Source organism: Neophocaena asiaeorientalis, unplaced genomic scaffold (assembly GCF_003031525.2).
Source record: "Neophocaena asiaeorientalis asiaeorientalis breed wild unplaced genomic scaffold, Neophocaena_asiaeorientalis_V1.1 scaffold115, whole genome shotgun sequence".
Classification (NCBI taxonomy): domain Eukaryota; kingdom Metazoa; phylum Chordata; class Mammalia; order Artiodactyla; family Phocoenidae; genus Neophocaena; species Neophocaena asiaeorientalis.
Window position 1 is genome coordinate 434337 of NW_020173132.1, and position 6000 is coordinate 440336.

Below are 6000 nucleotides of genomic sequence, written 5' to 3' on the forward strand. Positions count from 1 at the left end.
GTCCTGAGAAGCCTCAAAGATAGATACGATTTTATTCAAAAAGACAAAAGTGCAGCAAACCATGCTTGTTTAACAAGTATTATAAGAATCTGAACACAAAAGTTCTTTTCCTTAGGAGAGATTCTTGATCAAGGCTCTTAAGTTATTACAGGAAGGTTCTGGGGATGTTACGGATGAGACCTGTGCATACACAGGTGTATGGTGTGTGGTCCACTTTTATTTACCCCCAGAGCCCATTTCTGTGAGCACCGAGGTCAGGGTGGGGCTGTGACCCCTCCACTGGATCTTAGTTCATCTTCCAAATGGTTACTTCTTCTTCTTTGTATAAAACTTCCTGCTCTCTCCAAGGCCTGCACTGAGGGGCCCACCCTCCGTCCACATGTTTTCAATTAAGACTTGGGCTCTGGTTGAGCTCCTGCTTCTCCCCACTCCAGGTGCATCCCGTGCCCTGGTGACCTCAGCCTGTTTGTCTATTTCCTCCGCACCCATGTGTATTCTACCTGCCTAGCTCTAGCCATCTTCATCTCCCTTCTCTTTACAGATGACCTGGGGGGACCGCTCCCCCTCTCTCATCCTGCTTCATAGCAAATTATTGAAAAAATTCATGTCTCAGAACAATAAATGTTAATCATCTCACAGCGTTTCTGTGTGTCGGGAATGCAGTAGGGTCTGAGCCTGGTGATTCCGGGTCAGGGTATAGTGACACTGACGTACAGACGTTGCCCAAGGCTCCTTTCCTCTGAAAGCAGGACTGGACTTGGGACTCTGAGGCAGCCGGATTCACCTAGAGTGAGTGACTCAAGAAAGGGCAAGGTCCAAGCCCCCATGTCATTTATGACCCGGCCTTGAGGTCACATTCCTTCCTGTCTGCAGCATCCCCGGTTATAACACAAGTCACACCGCTCCCTGTGCGAGGGGGCTCCACAGGGGTGTGGCTACGAAGAGGCAAGATCATCTGTGGTCTTGTTGGAGGCTGTCCACCACACCTTTATTCCATTGGCCGCACCTGGACATGCTCCCTTTTCAAAACTGCAAATTCAAGCGTCTCCGTATTTAAGCGGAAACTTCCATCCTTGAGGGCTCTCCCTGTTGTTTCTTTGTCACCGAGGCTTCCAGGCTGTGGTCAGTCTATTTCCATATTCCCCATCTGCCCGCTTTACAGTTTCAGGCTGAGTAACGACACGGCATATTTTGGTGCACAGGTATAGAAACTTGCGTTTAGAAGGTGAGAACCTTGGTTGTTCAGACAAACTCTAGGCAAAAGTAATCAAAGCTTCGGTGATGGAAGGGGTGTGAAAAGGAGTGTGCAGACCTGCCCCTCCATCCTTCTTTGATCTTTTCTCACCCTGGGGGCCCAGGAAGCTCCGAAAATCCTCTGATTCTCCAGGAGCTGGTCCCCTTACCCCTTCTGGACACTTTCTTTCCCCCTTCATTCCTGGCATGGGCTACCAGCAAACAGGGATCATAGGGCAGTACAAAAAATAGTTAACTGAGAAACCTGATCAGGAAACAAATAAAATCAGAGGCATAAAATGCTTGCAGAATTGTCCGAATGAGCCACTTATTGGCCCATTTGGTGATTCTGGGAACAAGGGTCCTGCAAACCATGGCCAGTCTTCCTACTTCTTCCTCTTACTTTGTATGTGGCTTGGACACATGCCACAGAATCAGGAGTGCCCCAGAGCCTTGTTTGATTAAACACGTTGTTATGTTCATCTGTACACAGCAGCGAGCTTCAGATTTGTCCCTCATGAGTTCTATTTTATGAACTGTGGTTAAATCTGCTGCGTACGTGTAGCCTAAGCCTGTGGGTGGTCTTTTGATCACAGGCTTCTGCTACTTGGGATGTTTGCCAATTTTTGTATGCGCACAAAAATGAATAGAATTTTATCACAATAGCAGTAAATGGAGAGTTGACATTGAGAATAGATTTCTCCATGCACGTTATCAATGGATATTGGGGCACAGTTAGTAATTATGATCTTAAGCAGAGATAATATCATTTTCAGCTTGGTTCTTAGGGTCCGGCTGTAGAGAAGTTTTATTCCTCTGGGCTTAAAAGCCAGTAACATTAATTTCAAGGCATTTTTTTTATTGAATTCAAGCAAAATATGTTTAACATTTCTTTATAAAGAATAACATGGATATCAAGTTGAATAAAGAGAGAGAAGTGCAGACTGGTGTTTGGAATAGTAACATAAAATCTGGAAAAATTATTGGTAATAGAAGAATATACCATGGACAACTGGGTTTTATCCAAGTTATAAAGGTTGGTTTAATTAACACCCAAAGATCTAATACTTAATTCTCCATATTGATAAGTCAAAAGAGAAAAGCTCTGTGGCTATAATTAACACCCAAAGATCTAATACTTAATTCGCCATATTGATAAGTCAAAAGAGAAAAGCTCTGTGGCTATAATTAACACCCAAAGATCTAATACTTAATTCGCCATATTGATAAGTCAAAAGAGAAAAGCTCTGTGGCTATAATTAACACCCAAAGATCTAATACTTAATTCGCCATATTGATAAGTCAAAAGAGAAAAGCTCTGTGGCTATAATTAACACCCAAAGATCTAATACTTAATTCGCCATATTGATAAGTCAAAAGAGAAAAGCTCTGTGGCTATAATTAACACCCAAAGATCTAATACTTAATTCGCCATATTGATAAGTCAAAAGAGAAAAGCTCTGTGGCTATAATTAACACCCAAAGATCTAATACTTAATTCGCCATATTGATAAGTCAAAAGAGAAAAGCTCTGTGGCTATAATTAACACCCAAAGATCTAATACTTAATTCGCCATATTGATAAGTCAAAAGAGAAAAGCTCTGTGGCTATAATTAACACCCAAAGATCTAATACTTAATTCGCCATATTGATAAGTCAAAAGAGAAAAGCTCTGTGGCTATAATTAACACCCAAAGATCTAATACTTAATTCGCCATATTGATAAGTCAAAAGAGAAAAGCTCTGTGGCTATAATTAACACCCAAAGATCTAATACTTAATTCGCCATATTGATAAGTCAAAAGAGAAAAGCTCTGTGGCTATAATTAACACCCAAAGATCTAATACTTAATTCTCCATATTGATAAGTCAAAAGAGAAAAGCTCTGTGGCTATCTCCATAGATTATTCATGAGCCTTTGGACACAATTTAAGATCCATTCTCAGTTAAAAACTACCTTAGTGGGGTGGGGAGGGAAGGGGTCTACTGTAACGTAATACATTAATTATATTAAAGCATATGTGTACGTGGTCCAGTTGTGGTCATACACACATTTATTCACACACACCTAAGATGCAACACGTAGTGACACAAGGTAAAACCCCAAGGAACACAAACCATAGAATGCACATCTTAACCTATTCTGAGGAAAAGGAGGGAACAGAGTACGGGAATAAATGGAATGCTATGGGAAGAACTGATTTTGTAGCGTAAACAATTCTCCATAAAGATATTATACAAATGTTATAGAACCTCAATTAAAACAGCATTTGTGTGTGTGTGTGTGTGTGTGTGTAACTTGATAAACTGATGTGGGTTTGTCTGGAGGAATTAGCATGGCAAAATAAACAGGAAGATTGTGAGAAAAGGGACAGGACTGGATGGGTAGCAGCCCTTCGAGACTGCTGGTGTGCACACCAGCTCCTTATGGAAAACAGGGATGGGATGATGGCTTGAATGCGATGACAGATCTTTTCTCGTACGAGAAGCACATTACATCAAAATGTCAGCACATATTCAATAACTACATCCATTTCTTGTTCGCATCGAAATCCACTGACCTGGCCGCATTGCGGTTTAAAGAGCTGGAGGCCCACTCGCTTCCTGCAGCAAAATGAGAGTTCGTTAGGCTCACGCAAACCAGGGGGAAAAAAGGATGCGGGATGAGTGAATAAGTATGCGGTTACAGGACTATATTCAAGACAGGATTAGGATAAAAATAATGTACATTTCAGTGTTTGTAGGATCATCATTATATATGTATATAATATATGTATGTATATATATATCCGTAAATCTATACTGATGTCTGTTATTTCTCTCTTTTCTGGCACATAAATGACACATTTTAAAGTTTTCCTGGAGGGTGACGTTGGGCAACCGGGGAGCGAGCGCCCTCTGACCGGGTGTGAGCAGGGCTGAGCGGGACATGGCCCCAAGGTGGCTGTACAGTGTTACTTCTAAAAATGGCATCAGAGATTATCTTGACTATAACTGTTCTTCCTCCTTATTCTTTGCCTAATTTATCATCATAATTTTTAACATGTACTTTTTAACATACCAAGAAGTGAAACGGAAAAGGTGTCCCAAATGTACTGTTAAGGGAAACAAGCACGTTGCATCCTGGTTATTCTACCTGGAGGGTGAGATTAAAGAAAACTTTCAATCCTTTTTTTTCCTTTTTATATCTGAAATTTGTGTGCTTGCATTACACTCACCATCAAAAAAAAAAAAAAAAAAAAAAAAAAAAAAATGAAGCCTAAAAGGTTACCCACACACTGAGCTAAAGTCATTTTAACCTTTCAACATCGTTTCTTGACCGACGAACCTATGAGAGTAAAAAATTTTGAAGTCGTTTCGGTACAAAATAGGGAATAATCAATTCAAGAGATTCTGGATTCAGTATGTTTCAGTTCAGAGAATTACAAATAAACTTCACTGATTTTAGAACCTTAAACCAGAGCCCCTCTGCTGCGGGGTGGCCCTGGCCTGTGGATTGGCCCGTCGGATCCGAGCACAGTGGGCCGTGTGCTGCGTCTGTGAACCATCCTTTTCGCCTGGCTGACATCAAAATGGCACGTCTTTTGACCCACTCAGTCCCAGGTCTGTTCCGAGGACACAATCTCAACTACAGGAAGAGCTTTACTCAAAAACACGTAACAATTCCACATCACTTATAGTAGCAGAAAACTGAAGCAACTTGGATACAATTTATGGAACAGTTTAGCAAACTCAGGGAATTTTGAAGGGGCCATAAAAAGTGACTTTTTGAAGTGTTTACATTATTTAGAAAAAAGGAAAACAGGAAGGAAACCAATAGTTTTTACAGCTTGAATATAAATTAAAGCTTAAGAATCTTCGCATGGCTGAAAGTTCTGATGGTTGACATGGAAATGGTTTGGTATTTTTTAAAAAAGTAAAGACTTCCCTAAACCGTAAGAGGCCATTTGATTTGTTTTTTCTCCATCAGAGGGGAAAGGCAGATCTACCAGGATAATACGATATTTAAAAAGTGTGTTCGAGACTTCTTTGACGTAAACCACCACGGACAGCCCCTGTTTCTCCTAAAGTTGGCATTTTCGCTGCCTCAGGGAGTCTCGGGGCGGGGGAGCATCAGACTTGCACACGGAGCGTTTGCTGCAGGACAGGCGGGGACAGGGGGACAGCTGCCCCCAGCTTCAGGGGCCCCCCCCCGAGGAGCCTGCCCTGGACCATGAGGCCGTCACTCCCGGGAAAGCAGAGAGGAAGGAAGAATGTGACCAAGGGGGAAACCAGCTGTTGGAGCAAAGAAGGATTTAGACGCTGAAAAAACGCCAGCGTGGAGGACAGTTGCTCTGGCACGGAAATCCCGGGTCTGCCCTCGCCTGCTTCTGCTGGACTCGCTCTTTCTCAGCGCTTGCCCTTCTGGGAAGGAATTTGCTCCGAGCTGGTGCGCCTTCAGCCCCGAGGTTTCTTCTGACGGACGGAGGAGCAGGTGTTGCAGAAGCCTGCGGCAGAAATGGCGCTGACCCGGGGGCTCATCTGACGCCTGTCACTCTTACTGTAGTTTGGCTGGAGCGTATCGTTTCTTATCCAGGAGTCTTTCTGCAGGAGAAAAGCCAAGCCAACTATTTATAACACTTATGGGCAATTGCTTGTCCATAGACACAGACTATGCTTTTGTTAATACCATGTTTATTTCTGATTTATAAATTGAAACTTATACTCATGAATGCACGACTGAAACGTACATGAATGTGATTCAGGATGACCTTTTCAAAGAAAGG